Source organism: Giraffa tippelskirchi, chromosome 14 (assembly GCF_054371585.1).
Source record: "Giraffa tippelskirchi isolate mGirTip1 chromosome 14, T2T-mGirTip1v1.2.pri, whole genome shotgun sequence".
In the NCBI taxonomy this organism is placed as follows: domain Eukaryota; kingdom Metazoa; phylum Chordata; class Mammalia; order Artiodactyla; family Giraffidae; genus Giraffa; species Giraffa tippelskirchi.
In genome coordinates, this window is record NC_137288.1 from 49,404,995 (window position 1) to 49,420,867 (window position 15,873).

The window sequence follows — 15,873 nt, forward strand, 5'->3', positions numbered from 1 at the left end:
CACTCGCCTTTCCTTCACCACAACCTGGTGTCGAGAGAATGACTTTACTGTGTGTGGGTGAGCGGACCTAAGTTTGGTTCAGCAACAGTAGCACATGGAAACTACTAGGTACTTAACAAGTATTAGTCTTCTTCCTTCATTAAGAAACAATGAACAGACCCACGCAACTTACAATGGTTTGGCTTGTGAATTTTTAACTTTACAATGGTTCAACTTACGACTTTTCAGCTTTATAATGGTGCGAAAGCAATATGCCTTCAGCAGAAACCTTACTCTGCATTCTGAATTTTGATCTTTTCCCAGGCTACGGATCTGCCTGCTCTACGATCCTCTCTTGTGCACTGGGCAGAGGTGGCCCAGCTCCCAGTCAGCTGCCCGATCGCGAGGGCCAATGATGATGCACTTACAGCCATCCTGCACCTAGACCACCATTCTGTTCCTCACTTTCAGGACAGCAATCCGTCACATGAGACAGTCAGCACTTCACGACACAACAGTCTGTCAGTCTGTCACCTGCCCAACTCTAGGCTAATGGAGGTGTTCTGAGCACGTTTAAGGTAGGCTGGGCTGTGAAGCTCGGCAGGCGAGGGGTATTAAACGTACTTTCGATTTAGGATGTTTTCAACTTAGGATGAGTTCATCAGGATGTAACCCTGTTCTTACGTAGAGGAAGCTCTGTATTGAAAAGACATGGGTCACGCAGCCTAACAGATGATGTCAGGCTAGGACCCCTGCCGTCAAGGAGCACCCTATTCACTGAGGGACACAGGAAAGGAAACAAGTGATCTATGACTTAACTCCCACTTCAGTCAATAGCTCTTTTTAGCTCTCATTTTAGCTTCCCAAACCATTTCCTGCTCCCTAAGGCCCACCCAAGTGAGGTCTACCCTTCAGCCTATTTGTGCAAATAGTATGAGAGTCTTAACTCAGATTCCAGCCCCAAAGAGCCAAATTAGGGCTGACCTGGGTCAGAAGAGCCCGAGAAGTGTAGGCAAAGGTCTTCGGGTAAAAAGGCTAGATCCAGCTACTCCCAGACCTGCAACCGCCACCCCCTGCCCCGCACCCTCGTCCACCCTAGACTGGCCTCCCCAAGCAACAGGAAGACATCCTCCCCATGTATTCCCTTCTTCCAAGTTTCGGTGTAAAACCGCTTAGTCACACTGACAAGTGACCTAACTATTTAATGTGAATGCCCTCCTTTAATCACTACTGAGGGGTACACAATAAACCAATCCTATTTTCATACCACTGTCCAGCACGTTATTAATTTTTTCTTCTTTAAATTTAGGTGTTACACAGGATAAAAAGCCAGTATCACTACTACACAGTCACAACTCTTAAACAGTACAAAAGTAGCTGTGGTTCATTTCTCTCACTTGCCTCATCCACCAGGTTTGCTCTGAATGACTTCTGGTTATTTCCGTAAACCTAACCTACCTTGAAGGGTAAAGATCTTCCACCATTGAGCACAAAAGGATGTATTTCAAGACTGAAAGCAATTTTAAAAGGATGGGGTGTTCCCAAATGTGTCAGAATGACAGCGTCACTGACATGCAGATACTGCCCTTGGACTGCATGGGCTGTTCCTCACATTCCTTCACAGACACACTGTTTGCAGGAGTATGAACAGATTCCTTATCGGCCATTAGTAATGGAATGCAAAACTAAGAACTTGAAGTAATTAGAGCTTATGGGTAAATTTTAGATCTTATTAATAACATATGCATCTGTTACTTAAACGCCAGTGTTTTTCACCGTGAATAATGTCCACCAATGATCACCATCCACCAGTCCCACCTCGGTGGGCATTGGGGGCTGCTCTCATCCCAGGACAGTATGTACGTACATATCTATGCAGCAAGTTTCACACACACAGACACCCAGTATGTATGCACATATCTATGCAGCAAGTTTCTCACACACACACACGGTATGCACGTACATATCTATGCAACAAGTTTCTCACACACACACACACACAGATACACACACACCCACAGAACAACAGAACCACATTCCACCTCCCCACCCCACCATCTGGTCTCTCAGAGACCTTGCCGCAGGCACCAAGTTCCGTACATTTTCCAGGAAAGCCAAAGCTGACTGTAAACCACTGCGTGAGAGGTGACAGTTTCAACACTTCACGAATATGCACAGTTCATTTTTGAGGCTTGTATTTCTCTAACTTAAATTGAAAGGAGTATTAGGGAGGTCAAAGCTACAGCCCTGGCCATCATCAGATTGCCGAGCCCTTGTGTGGGAACGGACCTCACCTGGTTTCAGAGAGCCACGATGCATTCCAGTGCCACAACCCTAGTTAGAAGGTGACTTCTGCCACATCAACAATTAGACCAGCCTCTCACTGCCTCAATCACCTTTCAGTGACTCCTGCAGTGGAGAGGAAGGTTTTCCTCATGACTTGCAGCGCAACAACAACAAAAAAACAAGTACCAACCCATCAGCTTAGTTAACTGATATCATGACGGTGGCCAGGAGAAGGCCTCAGCTCCTGTAACACAGACAGCTGCAGGCTCCATGCGTTTAACTCTCAGGAATGCAGTCCCTGGTTTCTCAGAGCGAAGTCTTTCAGATCAAGAAGCACAAATTCACCACTTCCTCCTCTTCTTTTTGGAACCACCTGGGCACTGTCTCAGACAGCACGTGGCGACCAGGAGCCAGGGTCGTGGACTCCCGGGCAGCCACCCACTCGAGCAGCCACCCACTCCGGCATCCCAGGCTGCAGCTGCAGAAGGCCAGGGAAACCTGGAAGGGCCTTCCAGCTAGGCCAGTGCAAACACGACTCGAATTTCACGTCCTGCTTGACTGTGCACTGTGCCTACCGGGGCCCCGGGGGAGTTTTTAGTCATGTCAGGAGGGGCCATCCCTCTCGGGGCTCCTGGTGGACAGAGAGAGCAGCTGCAGCCAGAGTCCCCTCCTCCCCCGCCCTGCCCCAGGGAACACGAGCTCCTTCACAGAGAAAGAGGAGGATTCCCCACAGCAACAGCGGGTCAGCGAAGCAGCGTCTGTAATGTTGGAATATAAAGTCTGTTTCACACATCGATCTGTTTAAAAGCAGCATCTACTTGGACGTGCTGTTCAATGTTTGATTCTGAGCTGGGATCAAGCAGTGAGCTTGGCGGACCAGACACCTGCCCGCACAGCACTTATACTCTAACGCTAAGGAGGGAGAGAGGTGATAACGAAGACAACTCTAGACCGGGATAACTACTATGAAGGAGGTCAGAGGGCGCAGGGAGGAAGGAACGGAGCGGGTGACTTCAGGTGAAAGGCACACCTGAGAGACAGACAGAGCACAGGACCCGGCTGACCGCGGTCACCTAATATGCAGCATGCAGGGACAGACTTTGATTTACTCTCACAGGACTCTGCGGCTGCTCTTTCTTTAGGCATTTTGCCAAACTTCAAATTACTGTAGAATCAAGGCCGGAGTAGAAAATGAGGTGACTCAGATGCTAAGTTATAAAACATTCAGGAAACCAGTGGAAATTTTAGCAGTCACAGAGTCTGAACAAAAATCTCCAAGTGCAATCGAAAAACTGCTTCCTGAGAGTGGTTTTTCTGATCTTCAGTGAAGACAGATGTGACTAAAAGCATCTTTTAAGAGGTTACAATAACAGGACACGCTGTTGACACAGAGGATGTTACCTGATCAGCATTCCCTCTTGAAACTCATTCTTCTGGGCTGAACTGTGGCCTAGGGTAAGTCAATGTTCAAACCCTCAGCACATCACAATGCCACCTTATCTGGAAGCAGGATCTTTACAGAGGCTAACTGAATTAAAATGCGGTCATCAGGATGGGCCCTAAACCAATGACTGGCTCCCTTATGAAAAGGGGAGACCTGGACAGAGAGAGACACACACACACACACACCTGGGTGTGAGCACAGATCACGGTGCTCGCCCACAAGAAATGCCGAGGCTGGTACCTAAGCGAGAGAGGCGGCCCTCGAGGAATGAGTCCTGCAGGCACCTCGACCTCGGACCTGCGGCCTCCGGAACGTTTGAGACAGCACGCTTCTGGGTTTAATTCATCATTTGTGGCTCTTTGTGATGGCAGCCCTAGCAAAGGAATCCACTCACCAGGTCAACAGGAAGAAATACAAGAAGAGTAACTGTCAAGTACAAAAAGCATGGTTAGAGGAAGTGGAAGACGTCATGCTTTTGAAAGATGAAAGATAGATGCAGGAAAAAAAAAAGGATTACACAGTCAGAAAGTGCTCAGAAGCCCTCCTTGGTGGAGAGATATCAGAAACCACGACAACTACAAGAAAATTTCTGAGTCAAAACCATGATTTTCCAAACTGAACGTTCCCACGGGTGCCTGCAAACAGGAGGGGCAGCACCCACTTCCCGGCTCCACGGGAGGCGGTCACGACGGGAGGGGCCCTTGACCTCCAGCAGCCCTTCCTGCACCTGCCCACCGGGAGGCCGAGGCAGGCGAGGGTCACGGGGACCCAGGTGAGGGGTCCAGAGCTCTGTCAGAAGCTGCGGGCCTGACACACACACCAACACAACAACTAACTCCAGAGAAGACAAAGACTGGAACTGGTGAAGAAACAGGATCCTTGCACAGGCTTGGCTCTGAACCATATTCAGTCATGAAAACATAAACACCAAATATTGAGAAAATAAATTATGATACAGTTATGTTGGGAGGATGGAAGGAAACGTGTGTAAGGAGGGTTATACAGGAGATGAACCTTCACCTCGCACACCAGGAAGTCACTTTCTTTGAGAAGGCCTCCAATCAGAAAACCAAGCTATCGAGGTGCAAGCACGCACGTGTGCGCGCGCACACACACACACACACACGGACCCTCTTCCCACAGGAAACAGGCAGAAGAGTTGAAAGGAGTTGCTTCCAGGAAGCAGTGATCAAGAGTGAGGAAGAGTATTCAAAGTACTATTTGAATTTTTAAACTACATATAAATATATATATATACACTCACATATACTTTAAAATGTCTTAAGATGGAGAGATTTATTATGTGATGCTGTTGCTGCTAAGTCGCTTCAGTTGTGTCCGACTCTGTGCGACCCCATAGACGACAGCCCACCAGGCTCCCCCGTCCCTGGGGTTCTCCAGGCAAGAACACTGGAGTGGGTTGCCATTTCCTTCTCCAATGCGTGAAAGGGAAGTTGCTCAGTCATGTCTGACTCCTAGCAACCCCATGGACTGCAGCCTACCAGGCTCCTCTGTCCATGGGATTTTCCAGGCAAGAGTACTGGAGTGGGATTATGTGATGCAGCCTTATAAAAAAGAATCTTGTTTACCGGAATGCAATCTACTAGAGAAAAGAGAAACACCAAGTGCACAGGAGCACCGTGAGGTTTTGTTTTGTTTGGCTTTTATTTTAATTAGGCTTTTTGTTTTTTAGTTTTTGGCTTTTAATTATGAGAAGCTCTTTTCCAACTCTCAGCATCAGCCCTGGTGGTCCATTTGAGATTTAGGTACTTCTTATTAACAAGACCAAACAAACGAACCAGGAAATTTAAATATAGCAGAGTTCCTATTATGTTATCCAGATGATTTGTGTGGGGTAGGGAAATGTCCTAACACAGAAAGAAAAAGGTAAAAGTTTCTCAGTCGTGTCGACCCTTTGTGACCCCATGGAGTACGTATCCCACCAGTCTCCTCTGTCCATGGAATTCTCCAGGCAAGAATACAGGAGTGGGTAGCCATTCCATTCTCCAGGGGATCTTCCCGACCAAGGGATTGAACCCAGGTCTCCCACATTGCAGGCAGATTCTTTACCATCTGAGCCACCTGGGAAGCCCTACACAGAAGCCCTTTCCCATTTGATGGCAAGGACATCAGCAAAAGATCCAGCCAGCATTTTACCAGGATGACATTCAGCAGTTGGGAAAAAAAAAAAAAAGATCAGCTACCACAGCACTACAGGTATATTAGTATTTTTCAACTAGCAGAAAATAAAACTACACATAGTTTTACAATCTAAGTAAATTTTTTATGAAAATGATTGACGTTTGCAGAAAAATGTCAACTACTTAGAGACTAGTTATAAAGTAGTCAGCAACAGAATTTTCTTTTAAATAAGCGTTCACCTGCAGTATATATATACCAAATACAGAAGACAGCTCTGCTTTGCAGATACAAAGACAAGACTCTCCCTACAGGCCTGGACAACAAGATTCACACAGCCAGAGCGAAAATGACGGCAAAAATCCCAAGGCTTAAATTTGTAAATGTACGTAGTACATAAAATATATACAAAACTGCTGACTTACAAAAGCACATTTCCTATTTTGATACTATAAAGATTAAAGTTTCTGGGTCAAGGAAGAAATTTTAAGCACAGGAAGCAATCATATTTCTGAGATATAAACATCTTTCAACCAAACATCATATTCTCGTGCTAAAAATACAAGCACAGAGGTCTCTCTGATTCTTCCTTGGCTCCCTTTCAACCCCTCCCCATCCAGCTTCACACAGAAGCAGACTTAACTCCCCGACAAGACTGCAAGCTACTTCAGGGCAAGGGGGATGTTCTGCTGCCTTCTGGCCCTTTGCCCTAGTCTAGTCAGAGCTCGCAGTCCGCCACCCTGCCTTGGTCCTGGGGTGGATTGAGGCTCTGACATTTAACACACAACCTCCTTGAACCCTGAGAACCAGCCCAGTTGTATAGGTATTGTTGTCTCCACGTTACAGATGAGACAACTGAGCCAACGTAAGGCCAAAAGTGTATTTAAGAATGTGGAAATTCCTGAAGGTCTATGAATGTATTTGTTTAATGGGAAGTTCCCCTGTACTGAAGAGCTGATAAATCCCAAATCGTTCATTTATTCACAGTAAGGAAAACACCATTAAAACTCCATTAGAGAGATTCTTTCTGCAGATGGAGTTGGCAAGTTGAGTCAAACGATACAGTGAAGAAAGCACCAGTTAAGAAACCCTCAAACTCAACAGCATTAGGGGTCTCAGCCGGCTGCACCCACAGGAGGGGAGAGGCTCCGGTGTGGAGGAGACAGCTGGAAGCCCCATCCAGTTTGGCCATGTTGGACTCGGGGCTGCGACCCTCAGTCCAGTTCCAGGTAACGAGGAGTCACAGAGGGCACTCAAGTCGACAGTCCAGAGAACCCGGGAAGATCCCTGAGGAACGAAGCTTCTTGGATTCTGACAAACGATGTCTCCAGAAGTCCAACTGAGCCCAATTCTCCTTCTCGACACTAAACAGAATCAGCATCCTCGGGGACTCAGCTGAGAACAATATTCGGCCAGCATTTAGGGGCCATGTTTTAAACACCCCATCCTGACTCAGCCCAGCAATGTGCTGGTGCCGGGGGAGACAGGCAGAGGGGCTTGGCAGCACACAGTCCCGCTGATTCCAGCGTGGCCCAAGGTCCACGGCCTCCAGGGTTCTCTCCCTGGCACTTCTTGTCCTGGCACCGTTGGCTTTCACACATAAATGCTTCAGAGAAACCCAAGGCGCCTACACAGTAGGTACTAGCCTTCTAGCAACTGACAGACGCTGATGTTAAGAATTAGTTCTCCAGTGTTACCTAATCAAGTCAAAACAAAGCCCGAAAACCGACTCCGGCCTGTTGAGCAGACACAGGTGAATTTTTACAGTCCTTGGACAGAGCGGTGGTGATGGGGCGAAGACAGCACCGCCCTCTGCACAGCTGCCAGCCTTTGGCAAAGCTCTTCCAGCCTCACCATCTTTACCTAGAAAATGGGACTATTATCTCCACCTCCCAGAGTCGTCGTGACTCTTGAGATAATTTGTGGGAACCACGACGCCTTGCCCTAAGAAAGTGTTCAATCATGTAACTGCAATGATGATGACAAGGTCTTACAAACATTAAGCACCTCCTAGAAACGTGGAGTGTTCCTAAAAGTAGACATCAGCACCATTTTGCAGATGGAGAGCCTCAGTGGATGGAGCAGCTATCTTTTAAAGACCCCCAAATTCCAAATTTTTACTTTTCAAACAACATTACTTAGGCAAGTTTTTTGAATTGGTTGAGCCAGGTCAACAAAAGATCAGTTCTTTCTCAAAAAGCACTGGTTTAATACACATTTTTAGTTATAAAACGGAGAGCTTTCTCTCTTAAATGATGCTTCCCTAAATAAGTCCTGCTTCTGTGTAGTTCTTATGTAAAAGGATGTTTATTTTTCTTGTTCAGTCGCCAAGTCGTGTCTGACTCTTTGCAACCCCATGGACTGTAGCACGCCAGGCTTCCTGTCCTCCACTATATCCCAGAGTCTGCTCAAGTTCATGTCCATTGGGTTGGTTGTAGCTATTAATGTTACTCAAAATTCATCCAAAAATGTTGAAATTTTAAAGAAATATGTGGGTAGATTCTTAGGAAGTTTTACAAAGGAAAACATAATAACACATAGACTCCTGAAGAGGCAAAAGTATATTCACACAGAATCTTGAAACAAAAAGTATGTCCCCTAGGGGTCTCCTCTAAGCCCAAGCACTCCTTGACTTGCACTGGTTCGGAAAAGACATCAGTTTACAAGGGTCACAGGTCTATGACCCACCCATCAGAGGAAGTACCACTTCATACCAGGAGCAGCAATTCAGAGTACTTAATTCACATGAACTGTCTGATGGTTTCACTGTCTCCCAGTTGATAACTATACAAAATCATACAATAAAGTCAACAGATGAGTTTATATTGAAGAGCTTCTACCTTTCAAGGGCCTTTCAGAATGAATGAAACCGCACGTCTCTAGTACAGCAGGATACACCTAGCTTATCAGGAGCAAAAAACTTCACATCACCACTAAATGAAGAGATGAGAACCATCCTGATCACCGCACACTGCCTCTGCTTATTCAGAGGCAGAAGAAAGGCTCTCAGGTAGACTTCAATTCCAGATTAATCAATGAATTTCTTTATAATTATGATCCTTTTTCTATAAAAAGGAAAACATCTTAGTAAAGATTGGAAAACATCTTACTAAAGATTGAAAAACAGGATAATATCACCCCTTCCATTATGTTTCAGAAATAGGTAAATGCAGACATTCAGCCACTGAAGATGTTACTTGGTGCCACACACCCATCTTCCTTCCTGCAAGAGAGTCACTAGTCCCAGCTTCAGAGTTTCTGAAGGAGGTTTTCCCTGCCCTCAGCGTCTCCTCTTCATCTACAATTACTTAATCATACTCACCAAAACCAAGTTACTTCTAAACCTAGGTACTGGTACCTCTTCTCTTTGAAATATTAGTGTCTTTAATCGTTTCTTAAACTTCTCAAATCCACGTTCCTTTGCACTCCCTGTAATGTTACATAAAATATATAACAACTTAATTAACAAATGACCAAAAAAGTTAAAAATCAAGACAATTGGAGAGAGCACAACAGGTGCCCTGCAGGTACTAGGTATGCACCTCCACCTGGGCACACTGGATCTGATTCCTTCCACACATCAACCCATGAAGACCTGTCCCTTCCTCTCTCCCCCTTCACAGACACTTGTAAACCTACAGATCTTGTCCCCATGACCGGTCCCCAATGGTGCCCGTTTAAATGTTCCTTCCCTGTTCAAACTGTCTTTTCGCTGGAATACAACAAGCCTTTACATCTGGCTTCTTATGCTATCCAACAGTCCACCTCTCCTCTACTCCTTCTGGTTCAATATTTACAGAGCAAAGGGGGCAGACTGGCCACAGGGAGTGTCTGAAAACTAAGGCAACAGTTGTTGTTTCCTCTGACCCTGGTGAGCAGCTAGAGAAAAGCCATAGATGACTTGAGAGCAAACACAAAGCAGCCTAGAACAAACGAAATAGCAACTGTATCACCACGTGCAAAGGGCGTGCCTCCCTGCAGCTGATGTTAATCAAGGGAAGTTGAGTCTTAGAGGATTAAATGTTCAGGCAGGTGGTGATGGTTGAGAGGAAATTGAATTGAGAGAGGAGAAATTCAGATTTGCTAAAACAGGTGAGAAGGACCATTCTATATTCCTGAATAGGAAAGATGAAAAAAAAATGCTAGAGGCTGAAAACAATTTAGAATTTACAAACCACTCTGAATTTTACTTATACTCTCAAAGTGTCAGTCTCTCAGTCGTGTCCAACTCTCTGCAACCCCATGGACTGTAGGCCCCGAGGCACCTCTGTCCATGAGATTTCCAGGCAAGAATACTGGAGTGGGTTGGCATTCCCTGCTCCAGGGGATCTTCCCGACACAGGGATCGAACCTTGGTCTCCCGTATTGCAGGCGGATTCTTATACTCTGCCTGGTTGAAAAAAAAAATCAGTTGATGCAGTTCAGACAAACTTACATATTACAAAACAATCAAGGGAATTGGTACAGAAAATAAATAAGGATATGAAATGAAATAAAGGCAACAGACTCAGCTACTGTTCACAAGATTAATGACGGAAGACTTTATCTAAACTGTTCACGTATGCCAAGAAAGTCAGATAAAGGCAATCCACCAGCTACCAGGGCAAGGCGAGCAGTGCTTTCCTGGGAGCCAATGCTTCTCCTCAGAAGAAACAGGGAAGTCTTATTTGGATAGTTCATGTTGAAAATATAGGACACTGCAGATACACACAACACTGCATAATAAAGTTCTAAAAGCAAACATGACAAAAACTGGCCACACATTCCAAATGGCTTTTTAAAAGATCATCTTCTAGTCCCAGCCCCTGAACATGTATACAGTCTCTCAAATCATATATTTGATATAAATAGTCTAAAAATAACTTTAACCCCCACCCCCGCCCTGACAGTTCAGTTGGTAAAGAATCTGTCTGCAATGCAGGAGACCCTGGTTTGGTTCCTGGGTTGGGAAGATTTGCTGGAGAAGGGATAGGCTACCCACTCCAGTATTCTTGGGCTTCCCTTGTGGCTCAGCTGGTAAAGAATCTGCCTGCAATGCAGGAGACCCAAGTTTGATCCCTGGGTTGGGAAGATCCCCTGGAGAAGGGAATGGCTACCCACTCCAATATTCTGGCCTAGAGAATTCCATGGACTATACAGTCCATGAGGTTGAAAAGAGGTGGCCATGACTAAGCGACTTTCACTTTCCACCTAACAGTCATATAAACCCCTCCTTGGGGTTTGGCCACACCCTCCTGGTACGGACCTGAGATGAAGGCAGGGAAAAGGGCTGATGCTGTGGCCAAGGAGCCTCGCTTTACCAGGTGAATGCATTCTGGCTCCTTTCTTCATTTTTTTGTAGCAATTTTAACACCAGTCTAACTGACAAACAGCATCATCGAAATTTAGCACTCAAAGTCTTTAGAGGAAAAAAGGTTCTAAACTATAATCAGTGAACAAACAACATTGTACAATATAATTTATCATCATTTAATCCCAAAGGTCACACTACAGGACTTTATCTTGCATCGAAGCACCATTTATCTCCTAACGGATTTTCTTTTCCTTCTTCCCTCTAGAGGGAATGAATACTTGGGAGCCGAATCCCCCAGTCCCAGGGTTCCAGAGCAGGCCAGACCACCTGGACCCAGCTTCCCGCTGCCAAGGACTCAACAGAGATCCCGAGCGACTCTCTCTCCACTTTCATCCTGGACTATAGGACAGGACACATGTGAAATGTCTAGCTGGAGTGACAGAGTGTAACTAAAACAAAGACTCAAGCCCAAGGCAGGGAAGGTCGATTCCCCAAATCACCGCTATTAGCCAGCAAAGCCACCAAAATTACTTAAATACTTTATTATTAAGATAAAGTCATAAAGCATCCTACTCCAGTCTGTAGTAACTATCCTCAAAGTTGTAGTAAGACAGCATTTATATAGGATTCTGCCTGCCAATACACGAGACACAAGAGAAGTGGGTTCGATCCCCGCATCGGAAAGAATCCCTGGAGGAGGGCATGGCAACCCATTACAGTATTCTTGCCTGGAGAATCCATATGGACAGAGAAGCCTGGTGGGCTACAGTCCATACAGTCACAGAGTCGGACACAACCGAGCATGCACGCACTGCCAACAAAAGGTGCTGCATACCAACCTGTGCGTTGTTTCATCATAAAGAAGGCAAATGATAAGTCAGAGGACTCAGCCAGAAGGAAAACAACTTACTTCTAAATGAAGAGAAATAACACAGACCAAAACAGGCTTTCAAAATAAAGGCCCCAAACCACTGCCCAGTGATTTGAAGGGCAACTCAAAATGTGGGCACACACATACACACACAGTGACAGCCGCTGGGGTCGGATCAAAAGGATTTAAATTAAAGGTGGGCAGACTTGTTTGAAGGGGCACTTGCTGACAGGTTGCTAAGCACCCACGGGAGGCAGCTGAATCCACCTCCTAGCAAGACGAAGCTTCCAGCTGGGTGTCACCGCTGCCACCTATGAGGAAATGCATATAGATGAAGCAGCATAGCTGCCAACACAGAGAACCAAGCTATCTCTAAGCTCAAGTTAATATGTAAACACTGCAAAACATTCACTGTAATGCACATCAGCTCACTGGCCACCTCCAGGGGGGTGGGGACTTCCCTGGAGGCTCAGCAGTAAAGAACCCACCTGCAATTCAGGAGACATAGGTTGGATCCCTGGGTCCCGAAGATCCCCTGGAGGAGGAAATGGCAACCCACGCCAGTATTCTTGCCTGGGAAACCCCATAGACAGAGGACTCTGGGAGGCTATAGTCCATGGGGTCGCAAAGAGTCCGACACGACTGAGCGGCTAAGCCACCACTACCACCTCCAGTGAGTGTCACGGCCCGGACTGTGCATCCAGGGCTCACAATTCAGGAGAGCTGAATTCATTCAGGAAGTGCCACCAGCTCTCAGGTCACTGTTACTGACACACTGTCCGCTTCTTCCTACCTTCATTCTACAGACCTCCATGGAGATACTTCTAGAAGCTAGTCTTACGCTGGGAGCTGGCAGCTACCAGAGTCTAGCCTTCTAGGACACAGTCTAGCTCAGGAGAGGGTGCAGTCAGTAACCCAAATGTGGCAATCCCCAGTGACGAGCACCTTTCGAAGCCACAAGAACAACGGAGCAACCACACAGAGCCCAGCTGATCCTAATCATCTGCTTCTCACCAGTGTCTTTACTGTAGTGTTGGATGGCTTTCCAATGCTCCCATTTCCAGTTCCTCCAAAACAAAGCTTCTCTAGTTGGTTCTCAACCTCGCCATCAATTACAACAGAACCTACCAGTGTCATTTCTAGCATTCTTCGGCCTTCACCACCCACCTCTGGGCCTGGAGGTGCTTCAATCGGACACATCACCCCCAACCTCACTTTGAAACTGGAGGGAATCGGCCACGCACACGGTCCATTGCCCTTCCACCCCTGGCCTGGAGCCTTTTCACACTCGTGTCCAGGATGGCCTGAGGCTGCCGCCCCTTCAGCAGAGAGGATGCTGCACTAGGGGGCCCTTCCCCTGCTGCTCCCGCCTCTGCTGTACCTGCCACCCTTTCCACTGTTACCGCAGCTGAGAACAATCATCAGAATATCAACATATATGTCATCAGGGGCCCCTAAACAATTTCTAAATACTTCAAAATCTATCTCAGGACTGGCTACGTGTTGTCAAAGCTTTAGGAACTAGCCAGGCCAAGTTTCAATAACCAGTAATACTCACCGCACTGGGCAAAGAGCTTCAATAGGGCCTGGCCTGACACCAAGGCAAGAGGCACTTTTTCAATCGTGCATTTTTAAATGAACCTAGCGGTTTGCTAAGTTAATTCTTAACATTTCCGAACTGTCCGAGTTCCAGCACTTTCTGAAAGGAAGGCTGATCTTTCTGGCAAAGGTTTTCCTAAGTGTGTCTTCCAGGCCACATGCCAGTATTCACTGGGAACAGTCTCCATTTACCCGGGCGAGGGGAAAGATGGGAGACCCGCCGGGGTCAGAAGCCGAGAGAGAAAGCCTCAGCATCCTTTGCACACGGTCGACGCAGACGGGGATGTGTGCAGGGAGGGGGTCTGGGAGGAGCAGGAGAACTACTCACACTCGGGATCCGGTCCACAGCCCGGAGGCGTAGACGCCAAGAGAACGAACGGCCGCAGAGAAATAACAGCAACTTCCCGGCCGCGCCGCGATCACGTGCCGAGCCCCCTCCCCCAGGCCCGGGGGCGGGATGGAGACGCGGCCTCCGGCGGCGCTTCCCTCGCCGGGACCCGCGCGGCAGAGGGTCTCCGGGACCGCAGCTCCGCCTCAGCGCCGCAGGGCCGGGCGACGGGGCCCGGAGTCAGCCTCCGCTCGCGCGCCGGGGGTGCCGAATTTCTCCGCGTCTCCCCGCCCGCCCGCCCGCAGGGGGCGCAAGCTGGGGGCTCGGCCTCCAGCCGAGCTGGAAACGCCCCTCCCCACCATCCCCCTCACAGCCGGGAGGACCCGGCCCCGCAACCCCGCTTACCTGCGGCGACTCCGCTCCCGGCCCGCACAGGCGCCCGCCGGCGGCGGAGGGCAGGCGGCGGCCGGACGGCTTCTGCGAGGACCCGCCGGGCTGGGCGCGCTCGCGGACGGCCGAGGGGGCGGGGCCGGCCAGGGGCGCGCGCGGGGCCCGGGAGCCCGCCGCCGCCGCCGCTGCCTCGGGAGCCGCCTGGGCCGCAGCCGAGCCGAGCGGCCCTCATGAATGGGACGCGGCGGCGGGGCGGCGGAGCGGCGGCGGCGGGCGGGCAGGCGGGCGACTCGCAGGCCCCGCCCCGCCACGTGACGCCGCCGCTCCGCTGCCCCCTCCCGGCCACGCACCGCCCTCCAGCCCGCGGCCCCCGCGCGCCGCCGAGCTCCTGCGCTCGGCGGGCTCCGGCCTCTGGCTGGCGTGGGGCCATCCTAACGTTACCTTTCTGTAATAGTGTCTCCTGGTCCCCATGGCAACCCTGCGGCGCGTCGTGAGCATCTTAGAGCCCAATTGCCCAGAAAGAGTAAATATGAAAGGGGCTTCCCAGGTGGCTCAGTGGTAAAGAACCCGACTGCCAGTGCAAGAGGCGCGGTAGACACGAGTTTGATCCCTGGATTTGCAAGGTCCCCTGGAGAAGGAAGTGGCACCCGACTTCAGTATTCTTGCCTGGAGACTCCCATGGATAGTCCAGGGGGTTGTAAAAGAGTCCCACGCGACTGAGCACAGTAAAGGGCAGAAAAGATAGAAGGCATCAGTATTTCATAATCCACTTTCGATCACCAGTAGCACATCTGTTTGATTACTTCCCCGCACCCCCCGCCATCCTATTACACATCCCCTTTTAAAAATATACTTTTAAATAAATGGATTGTTCGGGCTGGATATTATTGTTGCACACTGGCTTTTGTCTCTTTGCTGCCTATGCCCTTACTGAAAGTTATGAATGAAAGTACATATGTTCCTTCCAAATTCCATTAACTTCTCAGTATGCATCCTGTGGATGACAACTTATACAGCTTTGAGGATATTGAAAAGTAGGGCATTTAAATAAAGCTCCTCCCAAGCCCAGCTGCAGCTCAAGTCTCTTCCCACCGACCGAGTGTGGGCTGACGGGGCTGGGACCAGGGAACCAGCTCCCTGTCTCAGGGCCCCCGGGTGGCCTCTGCAGAAGGAACCCAGACAATCACTTCCTCCTCCAAGTTCCTTCTGCCTTTCTCAAGCATTCAGCCAAGCTTCACCCCATCCTTAACCGGGGCCCCACAGAAACGTAGGTGGTTTCCTTGGCCCAAGGACTCCAGAGTTTCCCTTTTGGGTGCCAGGCTTCACAAGCGGATAAAAATTTTCAAAGACAAAGGCTGGACTTTCCCTCTGTATTTCAGAGTATTTTACTCTGCTCTGGAGAAATGAAATTAAAGCGAGAAAAATAGTTGGAACCTCACTTTCTATGTTAATAGAATGGGAACAGGAATGTCTTTCTCCTGGGGTTGTCTTGAGAATCACACACCATTACACTTAAAGCGGGCTTCCCTGGTGGCTCAATGGTA

General features: G+C 48.4%; 1 protein-coding gene across 11 annotated transcripts in view; it reads right to left on the bottom strand.

The window, feature by feature from the left end:
- Nucleotides 1-14,635, bottom strand: part of LPIN2 (lipin 2) — an 84,473-nt gene extending 69,838 nt beyond the window's left edge. For 4 of the 11 annotated variants that reach the window (XR_014074601.1, XR_014074598.1, XM_081561911.1 and 1 more), the window contains exon 1: nucleotides 14,345-14,635. The gene's annotated coding sequence lies outside the window, so the exon portion shown is untranslated. Of the gene's footprint in view, nucleotides 1-2,455; nucleotides 2,899-13,570; nucleotides 14,233-14,344 lie in introns of those variants that run through there. The other 7 variants (XR_014074600.1, XM_081561913.1, XM_081561907.1 and 4 more) reach the window with 4 other exon arrangements.
- Between the last annotated feature and the right edge of the window lie 1,238 nt (nucleotides 14,636-15,873).